Source organism: Eublepharis macularius, chromosome 12, assembly GCF_028583425.1.
Source record: "Eublepharis macularius isolate TG4126 chromosome 12, MPM_Emac_v1.0, whole genome shotgun sequence".
In the NCBI taxonomy this organism is placed as follows: domain Eukaryota; kingdom Metazoa; phylum Chordata; class Lepidosauria; order Squamata; family Eublepharidae; genus Eublepharis; species Eublepharis macularius.
In genome coordinates, this window is record NC_072801.1 from 41,314,448 (window position 1) to 41,330,657 (window position 16,210).

The following is a 16,210-nucleotide window of genomic DNA, read 5'->3' on the forward strand; positions in this document are numbered from 1 at the left end:
AATATGATGAGGGACACGGCTGAGGACATTCATGCCCATGTCCTTGTGTATCATGAGGCCTGCCCAGGACAGGGGGATGACCCCTGGCAGGAGTTGTTTCCTATGATGTTCGTTACAGTCTGGGTCATGGATCAAGGAAGGCTGCATTTTAATTGCCTGAAGTGGTGGTTTGACCACAAGACTGATGAGGGTAATGTGGTGGACGACTTCCTGAAGCTGGAGGAAGGGGACCTGCCTTGGACTGTGGAAGCTCCTGAAGATCAACCCCAGGCTATCCTCAGACCATGTTTGCCAGGTCCGCTCCCTCAATTGAGGTTTGCCTGCAGACTGGGCTCAAAAAGGGAGACTGGAGGGTGTGCCAGCCACTCAATGGGGAGCCTGATACATGCCGACAGTTTTTATATGTATAAAACACAAGTAGCTTAAAAATATCAGCCACCCAATTAATGTATGTGGGGAGGGGATCCAGAGAGCCAAACTAGGTCTGGGAACACCTGGGTTCAAATCCTCTCCCAACTATGAAGCTCACTGTGTGATTTTAGGTTAGTCACTCCCTCTCAGCTTTACTACCTAATGGGGTTGTTGAGAAGACAATATGGAGGAGGTAAGAACTAGGCATGCTGCTCTGACTTCCTTGGAGGAAGGGGAGATATTAAAATGTGATAGGCTGAGCAATCTTTTGGGTCAACCAAGAGTTTTCATCTGGTCTGTTCTCCTGTGCAGAATCACTCTAAATTTCAAAGGTGGCACAGATCTTTTGCACCCCATCAAGGGCTTTGCAGGAGGTGTATATGTTAATGAAACCCTCAGACCCACTTAGCCCCCTCATACATTTCAAAGAGAGGAATAAATCAACCTGCCCACTCCCTTTGCTCCTGCCAGATTCTCCCAGTATTGTTAAGAAGGGGAAGTCTATGCACATGAATTCCATGTGAGCATTAGGGCGCATATGGGCGCTGTAGCAATATAAAACCAAACATGTCACAGGGAGCCGGTTCACACATGCATCTATATTGCTTGCTTTTTCTAAACCGGATTCCTGCACACTTGAGGCTGACTCACACACATAGCGATGACTTCAGCCAGCGTTGGATGCCCTGAAGTTGATTGTGTGAACTGGCTCTGTTGGAAAGCATTGTGTTTGAAGTAAAGTGAACAGGGTTGCCAGCTCTGTGCTGAGAAATTCCTGGAGATTTGGGGGTGGAGCCTGGGGAGAGTGAGGTTTGGGGAGGGGAGGGAGCTCAGTGGGGAAGCGTAGCCACAGAGTCTGCCCTCCGAAGCAGGGGAACTGCTCTCTGCAGATTGGAGATTACTTGTAATCCTGGGAGAACTCCAGGCCCCACCTGGAAAATGGCAACCCTAAATGTCAATGTTCTGTCTGTGACTTTAGATCCATTCTGGCCCCATTCGTACAGGCAAGTTATGGCTTATTAATTTTACCCTACTTTTCTCCCCAATAGGGAACTAAAGCACTTTACAAGACCCCTTCTCCATTTTATCCTTACAATAATAACCCTGTGAGGTAAGTTAGGCAGAGAGAGTATGACCGGCCCAAGGTCACCCAGCAAGCTTCCAAGGCCGAGGGGGGATTTGAACCTGGGTCTCCCAGATCCTAGTCTAACATCCTATCTATTCTACCTCACTGACTTTCCAGTTATAGCAAGGCCAGTTGCAAACAACGCTAACTCCAACTTCTCAGTTGTTCTGAGGTGGTTGAAGCACATGGAGTATATTTGTATAAAAAGTTAGGCATTTGGGGTATAAAAATTCAAGCACTTTTTGGTATTAGATATCCAGATATGATTGACACCCTTCATTACGACTGAAATGAGTATGGTCTGTACTAGCTACCATTATGCACTTTATAAATATATGGGCAAATTAGATTTTCAAATTAAGGAAAAACCGTTTAAAGGATTAATCTTAAACAAGTAGTGCAGCTTCTTTACTGGAGGTACAAAAAGTTATTTTCAGTAGTGCAAATGTGGTGCACTCCTGTGTCTAAGTACTCCAAAGCGGGTCCCATGGTTCCATGGGACTTATTTCCCCCAAGTTTGCACAGGAGGGCAACATTAGTTAAAACTTCTGATAATTGTATGCTCTCTGTTGGTGCTTTTGCAATTGTCTCCAGATTTGGACAGATCTGTGTAGTGAAACAGCAATCCAGGGACTTCCATGTATGTCTGACTGTGCACTACTGAATGGCCCCTGGAACTCAAACCCTACAATGTTGTGCAAGAATAGAAATGTGGTGACATTCCTCCCATTCTGGCACACTTCCACCCTGTGATACTAGTAGTCCTGCCTGACTACTAGTAGTCCTGCCTGCCTGAGCTGTGAAAGTCTGTTGTAGTGCAGACTATCAGCCTTCTGCACCCCACCCCCGTCTTTTAAAGACTGTCTTCACATCAGAGAAGAGCCCCCTTCCAAACGGCCCAATAATCACCAGTTTAGGATCTTTTATGCTGCACCTGTTCATGCGTTTCATCAAGGGACTAGAAGGCAGAAAATGCCTGCTGAGACCTTGTCTCCTTTTTATTGAGTCCCTTTGAAAGTCTCCGGGGCAGACAATATGTTCACCACATTGCTGGAAATCCACTCAGCCTTGGCGCATGGTTTTTAGGAAAGGGAGGGGAGAATTTCATTTTATCTTGTGCATTTTTGTTGCAAAAATTTGAAAAGATGCACATGAGTTTCAATCATCTCTTCATTTCTTTGTCTTTTGATAGCTTAGGGTTTGTTTGTTTTTAAATTAAACTTAAGGTTGCATCCTACCACTGGACAAAAGAGAATGAATCCCCGGGACTCAGGAGATCTTGGCTGAATGGAAAGACACTTGGACTTGAACTGGGAACTTGCTTTTAAAGGATTAAGTTCCAATTTACATAACTCACCCCTGTGGTGAGGGAAGGACAGACAACTGGAGAAAGTAGGCAGTGACAGGAGGGAAGAAAAGAAAAGATGGACTCAAGAAAGGAAAGCTGAAGACAGACTCAAGTTTATATATGCAGTATGTGTGCATGTGTATAAAAAAATGCTGCATTAAGGTACTCTCAATTCTGCCCTAAAAAAAGCCAGATTCTGCAATCCTGAATAAGTGATGTAAACATGCCTTAGTTTTTCATCATGGACAATTTATTCTGCAATGTTGGCTATTATATATTTTATTCTGATTTTGCTAGGCATGGGAAGGGGGTAAGGTGCTATGAAGGGCAGCCTAATCCTGCCTCCAAATACTGAAAAACATATAATGCATAAGCCATGATGGTGTAGGATTAGGAACTGGATTCAAATCTCCACTCTGCCATGGAAGCTGGTTGGGGGACTTCAAGTCGCTGTCGCTCCCTATAACCTACTTCGCAGGATTGCTGTGAGGATAATGTAGAGAAAAGGAGAATAAAGTTGCCAGCTGCTCTGAGTCACTACAGAGGAGAAAAGCAGGGTATAAATATCTAAATAACTGTCAAGAAACCTGAGATTTCAGCAAGAATTGCCCACAAATTTTCAAGTACATTGTCATACCCATAGAACTAGAAACTTGCTTTCTCTTTTAAAGAAGGAAGTGGAGATTCTTGGGAAGCTCAATTGCTACAGATGTGGGTTCCAAATTTCTGGGAGAAAATTGGCTTTATAAATACATTCTGCAGACTGTGTGGCATCAACCTCATTTTTACCCACTCACTCCCTGCTTCCTCCAGGGAGCTCAGGGTAGGGCCCATATGGCTCCTTCTACCCTCCATCAATCCTGTGAGGTAGGTTCAACTGAAACCACTTAGAGAAGGTTTTTAAGGTACCCAGTGAGCTTAATGGATTTCAAACCCAAGAGTCTGAGCCCATCCCTCTGTCCATTATCACACTGGCTCTTATTGAAGCAGCCCTAGATATACTCCATTTAATGCTTATACAGAGATATCTTTTCAAAATGCAGTTCTTTTCAGGAAAGAGATCATGGAAAAGATGAGACCAGTTTTTGCTGCCTTCTCTGACTTCAGATATACGCAGGGATTTTTTTTCTGGCAGTATGTGTTGATATGCAGTACTGGCACCTCTTTCCACTGTACCTGCACCTCTTTGGGCTGGCAAGCTTGGGCCCCCACAGTGGCAAACACCATGAGTACCAACATCTCTTTTTTATATTAAAAAGGGAGGGGGGAGCACTGGATATAGCCGGTGCCACTCAACAGGCAGGATAGGTATTGCTGACCAAAATCAGCCCAGATGAGGGAAAAAACCAAATCTTGCACCAAAACCCCGAAGCACTGATGACTCAACCAAGTGCTATTTGCATTCTCTGCATGTGCATCTGCTCTAGCAAGCATGCAGAAGTCTGCTGTGGGGATACGTGTTGGTGGGCCTCTAGTAACACAGATACAGAAAGTCACGCCCAGTGCTGTAACCAGTGCAGAATGAACATGCTAGGATTCTTAAATTCCATGGAGGCTGGGGGGAAGAGTTGCTAGCCCTCCTGGCTGCCATAAGCTGCTGTTTAAAAGGAACAGTTTAGTTTGGATTCCTCAATGAAAAGACTAGATAAGCGTCCCTTGAGAGAGTCAGTGTGATGTAGTGGCTACAGTGATGGACTAGGATCTGAGCAACCCAGGTGTGATTTGCTGCTCTGCCATGGAAGCTCAGTGGGTAACCTTGGGCCAATCACAAGAGAACTCTCAGCCTAACCTCCCTCACAGGGTTTGTTGTGAGAAAAAAATAGGAGAGAGGAGAATGATTTAAGTGGCTTTGGATCCCCATTGGGGGGGAAAGCCAGGGTGCAAATGATTTTTTAAAAAAAAAAAAAACCTGAAAGGCACCTTGCCAACTCTTCTGAATTTTCTCCTGCTATGCACAGATAGAATGTTGGGTGCATTCTCAGTTTATGCAAGCTCAGTGAGGCCAGAACGTGTGCTTCAGAACATACCCAAATAATACGATTCGGTTTCGTTTTCTCAGCCATGCCGGACGCTCCTCTCGGCTGGTCCGGGAGGAAACGACCGGGCACCCTGACCGGGCGGCTGATCCGCAAGGATTAGCCCCCAGGACTCCCAGGGAGGGAGCCAGGGTCCGGGACGCGGCGGGAAGAACTCCCCGAAATCAATGCGGGGGGGGGAATTGCCCGTTTGTCCCTATGGAGGCCGGCAGACGTGCGCGGCGCCTCGAGTGCCGCCGGGCAATGAGAAACGGCAAATAAAAGAAACAGGCGGAAGCCCGTAAACAAGCAAATCCCTTCTGTTCTACAAGCGTTTGTGAAGGAGAGGTTGATCTGAAGAAGACTCGTTCTTCCCCTTCGTTGAGTTCCAGAATTTTGTTGGCGCCCCCCCCCCCAAATGGCAGCAAAGAAGCAAAGTCCCGCTCTCGGTAAGTCAATCTCGGCTACCTTGAAGGGGGAGTCGCTCGAAGAGTTGGTGCGCAGGGCGGTGGTGGAAGCCATAAAACCCTTTGTTGACAAGCTGAACGAAACTGATCAAAGGGTGGGCTTAATTGAAAGCGAAGTGAAAACCATTAAGGCAGCAGAGGGGGGGCAGAAAAGTCTGCTCTGGAAAGTGCGTCACTTGTGAAGGCTACAAAAAAGGAGCTGAAGCTGGTTGAGAACCAGCTGATCGGGCTACAGATGGAACGAACGCAGACAATTTTGCGTCTCCAAAACGTGAAAGAGGAGGAAAAAGAGGATCTGTGGGAGGTGGTCTCGGAACTATTGGCGATACCCGCGAGGACGACTAAAGAAGAGGTTAAAAGCGCCATTTTGGAGGTCCGTCGGGCTTCTTCAAAATATGCAACAAAGCGACAGTTGCCTCGTGAGATCATTATTGACTTTTCATCTAAAAAGATTCGGGACACCATCCTATATAACTCATACAATGCGGATTTGGACTTTATGGGTTTGAAAGTCAAGATTTTGAAGGACGTTCCATTTCTAGTCCGGAAACGGCGTTTTAAATATAAAAAGTTTGCAGCTCTTCTGAGGGACCATGGAATAAAGTACAAATGGTTATTCCCGGAAGGAATATGGTTCAGATATAAAGATCAGGCCTATAAGATATTATCAGAAGATCAACTAAAGGATTTTGAGAATAAAAACCCAGAACTCTGCTGCACCGAGAACGAAGAAAAGGAGGAGCCGGAGGGGGGGGGAGGAGGAGGAGAGCACCGCAACAGCGGTTGCACAGAGAGAACTGCGTCCGGGACCTAGAAGGGGGAGGAAAGTTTAATCAGAATTTGAAATGTTTATTCTCTGTATGATTAACCACTCCATCATTATCCTATGGAGCTATTTTTGTATTATGACAGTATGAAGGGAAACATTGAAGTGTAGTGTTTAGTGTTTGTAGTTCATTCCCCCCCTTTTTCTTTTTTCTCTTTTTCCACCCCCCTTTGTCCCTTCCCTCTCCCCTTTCCTTGTGATAGTCTTGTGTAGTGCTGTGTAGTGTTTTGTAGTTATGAAAAAAAAAAACAGAACATACCCAAATAATACAAAGATGTTGAGAATAAAACTAGTGGTTTTTTTTTTTCAAATCTGGATTCTAAGCAGGACATGCTTTGCAGTCATAGTAGATGCGATGAATGTGCAGCATTAGGTTTAGTAACTTTGGGTTAGGAAATTCCTGGAGATGTGGAGGTGGGGGGGGAGCCCTGAGAAAGAAGGGTTTGGGGTAGGGAGCGACCACATAGAGTCCATTCTCCAAAGCAACCATTTTTCCAGGGGAACTAATCTCTGTAGCCTGGAGATACGTTGTAATTCCAGGAGATCCCTGGGCCGCTTATAGTGATGAAGATCCAGCACAGAGCTAAGACAGACAAAATATTGAAACTGTGCAATCCTAAAAAAGGTTGCAACCTTCTAAGTCCATTGACTTCTAGTCATTTTGCAGGGTGTAACTTTGTTTAGGATTGCACAGTAAGGATGGTAGAAGTGGTTTGCATGTACAGGAGCAGCATACCAAGGCATGTATTTTCAAGATATCGGATGTGTGGCAACTATTTTCTCCGCACTTAGAAAATCACATCCATCTTCACCCTCTGCAGATAGAACAGGTGTTTAGTTTTAAGTATTTAGGGGTGGTGTTCCACCAGTTAGGCTCTTGGACAACCTGTATTGATTATGCTAAGTCATTTTTGGTATCCTTAGTTTTTATAGAGAGAGAGGAGGTTGCCTGATTTCCCCAACTTTGGAAATTTTTAAAATGAAATTATTACCCCAGCTTCCATATGGTGCAGCAATTCAAGACTCTGGAGATTTCCAGTACTAAGAAGTTGTCCAAAACAAATATTTATTTATTATTTATTGATTTGATTTATAGCCCACCCTCCCTGCAAGCAGGCTCTGGGCAGGTTACAGCAACATTACAAAAATAAACATGTAGATAACATTAAAACCATTGTCTTCAGTATGTATGTACAATCAAACATTAAAATAGCATCAGGATGGCAACTCCTTCCACTCTTTCCCAGTCAGAGTGTAAACAGGTGGGGAGAGAGGGGGTACAAGCTAATATCGCCACAGTAACTGTGCATATGAGGGGGAAGATGGTTGTATATAGCCCCCCCCCTTTACGGAAGACCGGTCGGAAGGCATTTCTAAGAAGCCTTAGACTGGCCTCAGCCGTACGCCTGGCGGAACATCTCTGTCTTGCAGGCCCGCCAAAAGAATATAAGATCTTGGCGGGCCCATCTGCTGTTGGTTGCTCCTCCTTCAACATCTTCAGCTATGTTCAGAGTAGAATTATCTCTACCATCCGTAGCAGTTTAAAAGCAGCCATTAATTACTGGCTGAAAACTCTAATTTTGTATATCTCCAGGCCTTCTGACTTGGGCATATGGAAAGATGAATCATGGCATGGTTTTGTATTGGGATTAGTGGCTAGTAGAGATGGGCACGAACTGGAAAAAACCCGAACCATACGGTTCGTGGTTTGTCAAATTTCACGAACCACGAACTTTCATGAACCTGCCCCTGGTTCGCGAACCGGTTCATTTGGTTCGTGAAAACGTCACATCCGTGGCAGAAAATCATCAGCAGAAGGTCACTTCCGGGCCAGAAGGAGGTCACTTCCGGGTCAGCAGAAGGTCTGCAGGAAGTCCATCCCCTGTTGCCTAGGAAACTGATTGGCACCAGGCTGTCTGCAGTCATGAACCAAAAAACGAACCAAGCGAACTAGCCTAAAGTTTGTGGCGGTTCGTCAGAAATAGGATTTGTCAAATCGCGGTTCACGAATTTTGGTTTGTATTTCGGTTCGTGTCTATCTCTAGTGGCTATCCTCAGATTCTCGAAAGAATCCTTAAGGTGTCTTGGCTTTCATGCAGCCAAACTTGTAGTAAAACAAAGGTTGCTTGACCAGTGTTCAAACCAATGTTGGACTAGAAGGCACCTTGAGAACAACCGTCTTTTGCAGATAGGGTTGCCAGCCTCCAGGTAGTGGCTGGAGATCTCCTGAAATTACAACTGGTCTCCAGGCCACAGAGATCAGTTCACCTGGAGAAAATGGCTACTTTGGGGGGTGGACTCTGGAATTATGCCATGCCAAGGTCCTTTTCCTCCACAAACCCCACTTTCTCCAGGTTTCTCTAGGTTTCACCCCCCAAATATCCAGGAATTTCCCAACTTGGAGCTGGCAACCCTATTTGCAGATAGTTATTTCCTTCTCCCCTGACTCTTCCGGGGTACTTTACTAATATAATGAATTATGAGTACAGAAAAGCTTTCACTAGGGCACCCCTAGATATTCTACCGCTTGCAGTTTTAGAAGGCCTCTTCAATGGGGTTCCACATAGTGGAAAACGTCTGCTCTTATGCTTATAGGTCCATTGAGAATTTGTCCCAATTCACATTCTGGTGTCCAAGATTTGAGACTGAGCACAAAAGATTTCTAAAGACCATTCTATCTCATTTCCCAGGAATGTCAGATCCCAGGAAGGATAAGTTAGTCTTACTATTGGCAGATAGGGACAAATTCATTACTTTCCAAATGGCAAGGTTTGTTGCCACCATCATAAAGATAAAGATGGCGATGAGGCATGCTGAGATAAGCACAGTTGACACCCCCCCCCCAATGCCAGTTGCTTCACTCTGGGTCATTAGCCATTGTATTGTAAGGTGAATTGTTATGGTTTTATTATGAGATATTTTAAATGATTATAATGTATTTTAATTTTTATGGAATGTGTAGAGATTTCTTGTTTTTACCTTGTTGAAATCACTGTGTTGTGTTGCTGTGGCTTATTCACTGATGACTGGCTATTCTTCAGTAAAAGCTAGTATTGGAGTTGCATGACCTATATTTAAAATCCTAGGGGCCATCTTGTCCAACCCCCTGCTCAATGCAGGAAATTCAGAGCAGGAGCATCACTGATCAATGGCAGTCCAGCCTCTTCTTGAAGACCCCAAGAGAGGGAATGTCCATTTTTGAACAGCTCTCAGCAATAGGAAGTTCCTTGAAATATTCAACTAAAATCTCCCCTCCTTTATAACAATAACAAAAACAAACAATAACAATAGCAACAACAACATTTGATTTATATACCACCCTTCAGGACAAATTAACACCCACTCAGAGTGGTTTACAAAGTGTGTTATAATTATCCTCACAACAATCACATTGTGAGGTGGGTGGGGCTGAGAGAGCTTTGGAAGAGCTGTGACTGACCCAGTGGCATAGTGCGATTTGGCAGCGCCTGGGGCAACTCCTGGTAGCCCTCCACAGCAGCTGCCCACGTCGCCACCACCAGCTTGGTGTGCTCCTCAGCTGCAGTATGGCCAGCTCAGCGCCTTGTGAGCCAGTCGCCCCATTGGCATGGCAGGCAGTCAGGGCACCGCAGGCGGCCCCCCGCGGACAGAGCACAGACTCTCCTCGGTGCAGTACTCCCTAAAAGATATGAGCCCAGGGCAACCACCCCTCTTGCCCCTTCCCACGCTATGCCACTGGTCTGACCCAAGGTCACCTAGCTGGCTTCAAGTGGAGGAGTGGGGACTCAAGCCTGGTTCTCCAGTGGTTCTCCCCACTACACCAAACTAGCTCTCACTTATACCCGTAAGATCTAGTCATTCTCTTTGGAGCAGCTCTGCCCTTTTCCCCATCAGCCCTTCAGGGATTTGCAGAATTTGATTATTTTTCCCTTCAGCCTTCTTCAGACCATACACACCCAATTCTCCAAGCCTCTGACCTTCCTCTGAACCTGTTCCCAATAATCTACGTCTTTCTTAAATTGTAGAATCCAGGATGGGACACAGTACTCCAGTCTGAGGTCTGACTAGCACGGGATAGAGTGAAAATAAATTAGCATTTGTTTGATCCCAGTTCTCCACCTCCCCCCAATAAATCTGGCACTAGGAAAGGAACCAGCATCTTTATTTCTTTACTTGATTTGTACCCTGCTTTTGTCCCTAAGGAGGACCCAAAATGGATTACACAGTTCTGCTCTTCTCCATTTTTATCCTTATAGTCACTCTTTGAGGTAGGGTCCCGGACTGAGCTTCCATAGCAGAGCGGGGATTTGCATCTAGATCTCCCTGATCCTAGTCCAACACTCTAGCCCCAGCATCGTGCTGTCTCTGTATACGTAGTTGTGGGCCGTTTGTCTTATGTCCTTCATTTTTTTTCTTTACATCAGCCCCACCAATCTATCAAGGGACGCCTATCTGAATTTTCCCTTTAGGATGAGGAACATGCAGCCCAGCCCATCTGCAAGAGATCTCATGCTTTGGTCCCCTGGTTTTGGTGTGAGTAAAGGAAAGAGGGGGAGAATTCAAAAGGTTTCTATCACCCTTCTTTAAAAACAGCAATGGCAATGAAAACATTGATGAAAGTGGATGGATGATCCTGAGTATGAAATCTGGTTTTGCAAGGAGCAAAACCTGTTCTTTCTTTCTTTTCTTTCTTTCAATTTCCTAGAATCCACCCCTAACTCAGTGAGTTCTCAATAAATGACAACAGGAAAAGATTGGTGGCTTGGGGGTTTTGTGTGTATTTGCTTGTATGCATACATGCAGAGATTTTAACTCTGAAGTCCTGGCAAGAACATCCGGTTCCAATGCGTGGTTTTGTGGGAGGGGGGAGGGGAGAAGGCAGAAGCGATGTGGCAGAAATGTGGGGTGCTAGAGAGCTGCTTACGGAAGAGCACGGTTTCATGTTATCAAGATTACCAAAGGTTTTGCTTATAAGGCAAAGAGCTTGTAATTTGCAAAACTTGTTCCTTTCTGTATTTCACTAACAAAATGCCTGTCTGTATGAGGAGCAGTGTGCAGAAGGTGAAGCCCAAATTTTGTGAGTGAAATTTTCTGTAAAAAAACGAAAAACCAAAAGGGTTTCAAGGCACCAAAAATTCCCCCAAAAGATGCTCCAAAAACATCTCACTTTAGTTGTTCACTGCCCCTCTTGGTAGCTGCTTTGATTTCTTAAAAAATGAGTTTTTTCTGGGTCCTACCTGATCCTACTAAATGGAGATCACATAGTAGGCATGATCACAATCCTGTACCATGAAGCTAATCAGATAATGTTGGAGTGAGAGCAATGCTTCCTTTCCTCTTTTTACCACATTTTACAGACCTCCCAATTATCATTGAAAGAGTATGTGTGTGTGTGGGGGGGGGGGAATAATTCATGTTACACAAGAAGAATCCCCACGAATGCACCCACCTTTTCAGCAGCAAGTGCTAGGAAAATCTGGAAATTGCTGGATCACCTGAGGCATTCAGGTAGATCCAGCCAGCTTTTTGACTGTCAGGGTCCCCTTTAACCACCAAAAAGGCTACGCTGGGGATCATGGGTCTTCCGTGGACAAAAGTTGTGAACTAGAGGCTGTAATAAGGAGGGGAACTGGGTGAAACTGAGCAAAAAAAACCCCCTGGTTGGATCCAACCCATTATGTGCACAACCCATGGCTTTCAGCAGTTTTGACACAGAGAAGAATGGCAAACATCCACTTATACAAGAGAAAGTCAAACAGTGTACATATTATGGTGGGCAAGCTAAATTAGTTCCCCCCAAGTCCTGGTGATCTCAATATCTGAGATTAAGAGCTAGCTAGGCTTTGCTCCCTCGAATCTGTGCCCCATATCTCAACTTTTTAAAACTTCGTACTCAATCAGAATCATGGGAACCAGTCACTGCTTCCACCAAGTCCCCCCATTTCATTGGCACAGCCTCACCTAAAGTTGTATTGTTTGGTCACATAAAATATGATGGAAACCTGGAAATTTGCGTTCATGGCAGGGCAGTCAAGGTTTTTAGACACTTCAGGCAAACTATGGCTTTGGTGCCATTTTTTTAAAAAAGTAAGTCTCTAGCACTTCCCATTGCAGAGATATGCCTTTCCCCTTATACCTCTGCAATGAAAAGAGCTAGAGCAGGGGGCATGCCTATTGACACGAGGCTTACTATTCCCCGAGTCAGGGTGGAGGATCCACTGCTGCAAGTATGCACTTCCTGTGGCCGCTCATCTGGCCAGAAGGGCAGAAAATAACAGGAAACTGGGAATGGAATATCAGCAGCATCCTGACACACAGATGTCACTCCCCAAAAGTGATGTCAGCACATTGTCAGAGGAAAACCTGGAAACAGGAGGGTTATAATATGATGTCGTGTTGAAACTCCAAAAGAAAAGCATTCCAGTTTGGAAGTTGAGGCAATGAAAAACCTCCATGCGGAGACACTTAAAAGATAATGGGGAGGGGGCAATCAGCCTGCTCAAGCCCCTGTTTGCTTAGAGAGTTGTGAAGGGATTTTTCTTCAGGCCTGTTGGCAACCGTACTCCCCATATGACCTCCCTTGCTAATGATATTTGGGTATGGTCGCCAACGAGACTGGAGGAAAATATCCCATCCCTTAACAGGGGTTTAATGGTGGGGAGGTAAAGCTGTTCAAAGTATGAAGGTAAATAATATCCCCTTAAGCCTCTTAATTGGGGGATTTTTCTCTCCAGGTTGTTGGTAACCCTAATCCTACCACCTCAGAATATCTTCACCCTATTCTGTTCCAGCTAGGCCTCAAGAATCTTTACAACAGCCCTGTAGGATAGGTCAATTTTGCAGCCCTGATAGTGAAGAGTGACCTGAGGTGGAGAAAATCTGAAAAGATCTGGCTTACTCGCAGCCACCTAAAGTGTTTGTGGCAAAGACGGATTTCCCATTTCACAGTTATTGCTTTGCAATCTTGGTGAAAGACATGGAAACCTCAACAGAAAAACAAAGGTGGGCCTCCAATTTGCTGCTTCTATCTACACACTTCATGACTCACCAGAAATTCAGTAGTTGAAGACGCCTGTTGCTTCCAGGCAGATCATCCTGTGTGACTAATATCTGTTGCTGTGAAGATCGGTTGTCTGTCTCCCAGGAGACTACAAGTTTCCAGAGTTTTCTGGTTACTCATTTTGAAGTGGGCGAACTGAAACTGAAGGGGAAAGTCCCTGAATATGAGCCTGGTAAGAAAAAGAGAACGAGAGACAGCAATTCTGTGTTGCATTTTGGAACGTATCAAAAGTCAAATTTCCAACACCAGTACCATCAGTTTAAACCACTGTTAGTTTAAACCTTTCATAAGCTTTCAGTCCTATACTGCACTGGATGTGGGGTAGCCAATAGGCTTGGAGAAAAATGTCCCATCCCTGAATAAGCCTTGGTGGGGATTAAGCTTGCCAGATTGCCCGCTATGGTAGCCAACCTCCCACCCTCGGGCCTGGGCTTCCAATGCTGCTCAATGGAGCAGCAGATGCAAAATGGGACAGAAACTGGCACCAAGTGATGCCTTTGGAATTTCCCAGATCTCTCTGGTAAAAGCCCATATGCTGTAACTTTACCTCTGGGTATGAACCGGGAACTGATGTCACGATGTCCCTGATGCCAGTTTCTGCAGGGCCCAGCTTGGAAACTCTACGTGCGTGCGTGTGTGTGTATCTGTCTTCCCCGTCCAAACTGGAGCTTACAGAGCTAGGGGGGAGCATTTCTGATCACAGAATTGCACTGGGAAATGAGGTAAGCCCCCCTTCCCTACCAGTGTTACTTCTACCTCCATTCCTCTACTCTGCTTCTTTTCATGTCCAAACAGGTTTGCCAAGTCCATCTTAGGAAATTGCTGAGGATTTGGAGGTGGTGCCTTGGGAGGGCAGAGCTTGGGGAGGGCAGGGAATTCAGGAGGGATGTGATGGCACTCTCAGACTTCCATTTATCCTAAACTCTATGGTATCCCAAAGAGCCGGCCCACTGAAGCTGCCATGTCCTCCCAGGAAACTGACCTCTGTAGTCTGGAGATCAGCTGCAATTCCAGGAGAACTCCAGGCCCCACCTGGGGGTTGCCCTATGTCCAAATTGCACATCTGGAGTTCCACCCACTCCTCGTGTCTAATTTAGCTCTTCATATACTTTTGCAAAATAGGATATTTGCACTCATTCTCTCCTAAAGGCAGAAGTTTCTTGCAGCAAGCAGTAAAAGTATACAGGAGTCATTTGCAGCTGAAGCTTTTCTTGAAGAAAAAAATTAATATTCAGCACTGCCAAAGCAGTTAATGCATCTGTTTATTTCATTTCTTTCCAACATTAGTAATTAGAGGCTGAGGGGTAGCTGGCTGAAGTTAAATCCTTTGAAAACTGAGATCCTCCTGTGGCTGGGAAGGACTTCAGCTGTGAAGAATTTGTCACTCCCATTATTCAACAGAGCCCGGTTTTCTGGTGTGGACTCTATGCAAAGTCTGGGGGGTTGGCTTGATTACCTTTCCATGGACAAACAGGTGTCCCTGGTGGCTAGAACATCATTTTTCCATCTTTGCCAGGCCCAACAACTTTCCCCATAACTATCTCAATCCAGCCTTGCCACACTGATCCATGCAACTGTCACCTCTTGTTTAGACTACTGCAACTTGCTCTGCATAGGGCTACCCTTGAAGACACTCCAGAGGGTGCAGAATGCGACTGCTAGGTTGATGACTAAGTCACCATGGTCAATTTATAGAACATCAATTTTGAAGCAGCAGAACTGGTTACCAATTAGCCTCTGAATCCAGTTCAAGGTATTGGTGCTCATCTTTAAAGCTCTTTGTGGTTTGGGACTCTCATACATTCGGGTCTGCCTTTCCCATTATGAACCCTCCTGCCTTCTTCCTTCATCTTTGCAGTGCTTGCTGATGGTTCCTGTCCCCGGGTTGGTACGACTTTCTTCCACCATGAAGAGGGCCTTTACTATTGTGGCGCCCTCGCTTTGGAATGCAGCGTCCAACTCCAAAGGTGCTCATGCTCAGCAGGACCTGTTGATGTTTCTGAAACTCTGCAAGGCAGAACTATTCCAGCACGCCTTTCCTATCTTACATTCTTTCATGGGGCAGAGCAAATTGCTGTGCATTATTATTGACCTGCATTTTTTATGTTATTTGCAGGGTTTTATAGGCTGGGTTTGGGACTAGAGTGTTTTTAAATTATTGTATTAGGCTGTTTTATTGTGATTTTATTGAATATTATATTTTTGTATTGTTTTGAACCATTGTAATTGTTGTGAACCACTTCGAGATCTTAATTGAAGAGAAGCTGTATAAAAATTGAATGAATAAAAAAATAGTAAGCCATCTTTCCAGATCCCTGCTTAAGGCAGCTAACAAAAAGAAGTAAAACAATAAATACAAATTAAATCAGTAAATGAATAAAACAGTAAACAAAAATTTCGAGAGAACTATCCCCTCTGCAGAAAAACCATTTACCTGTCTAAAACTGGAAGCTGATAAAACCAACCACATAAAACAATCTTAAGAACTTAAAAGCAAGCCCTAAAACATCAAAGATGGTAAACACAGGCTGCAATGGGAGCAAAAAGAGCATGAAGGTTCAATTAAAAGCCTGGGTGAACATAAATATCTTGGCCTGATGCTTAACAGAGAGTAATGTGAGCCTCAAGGATGAGGGCTTTCTGAAGATGAGGGGCCACCACTGAAAAAGCCCCGTCTTTAATCATCACCCACCTCACTTTTGCTGGTAGGACACAGAAAATAGGGCTTGGGAGGAAGATCAGCTGGCAGGATACAGAGTGACCTACCCACCTACATATATGTCCCTACTTTATGAAAGAAGGAGAATATACACCTAACACAAAATACAGTTCTCAGAAGGCTCTGTTTGCATGCTGCAATGTTCTTGACACTGTAGGGCCTGCCCTTGTCCTTGCCACTGATTGCACTAATCTCACACTATGTAATCCGCCTTGAGTCTGAGTGAGAAAGGTGGAATATAAATGACATAAATACACAG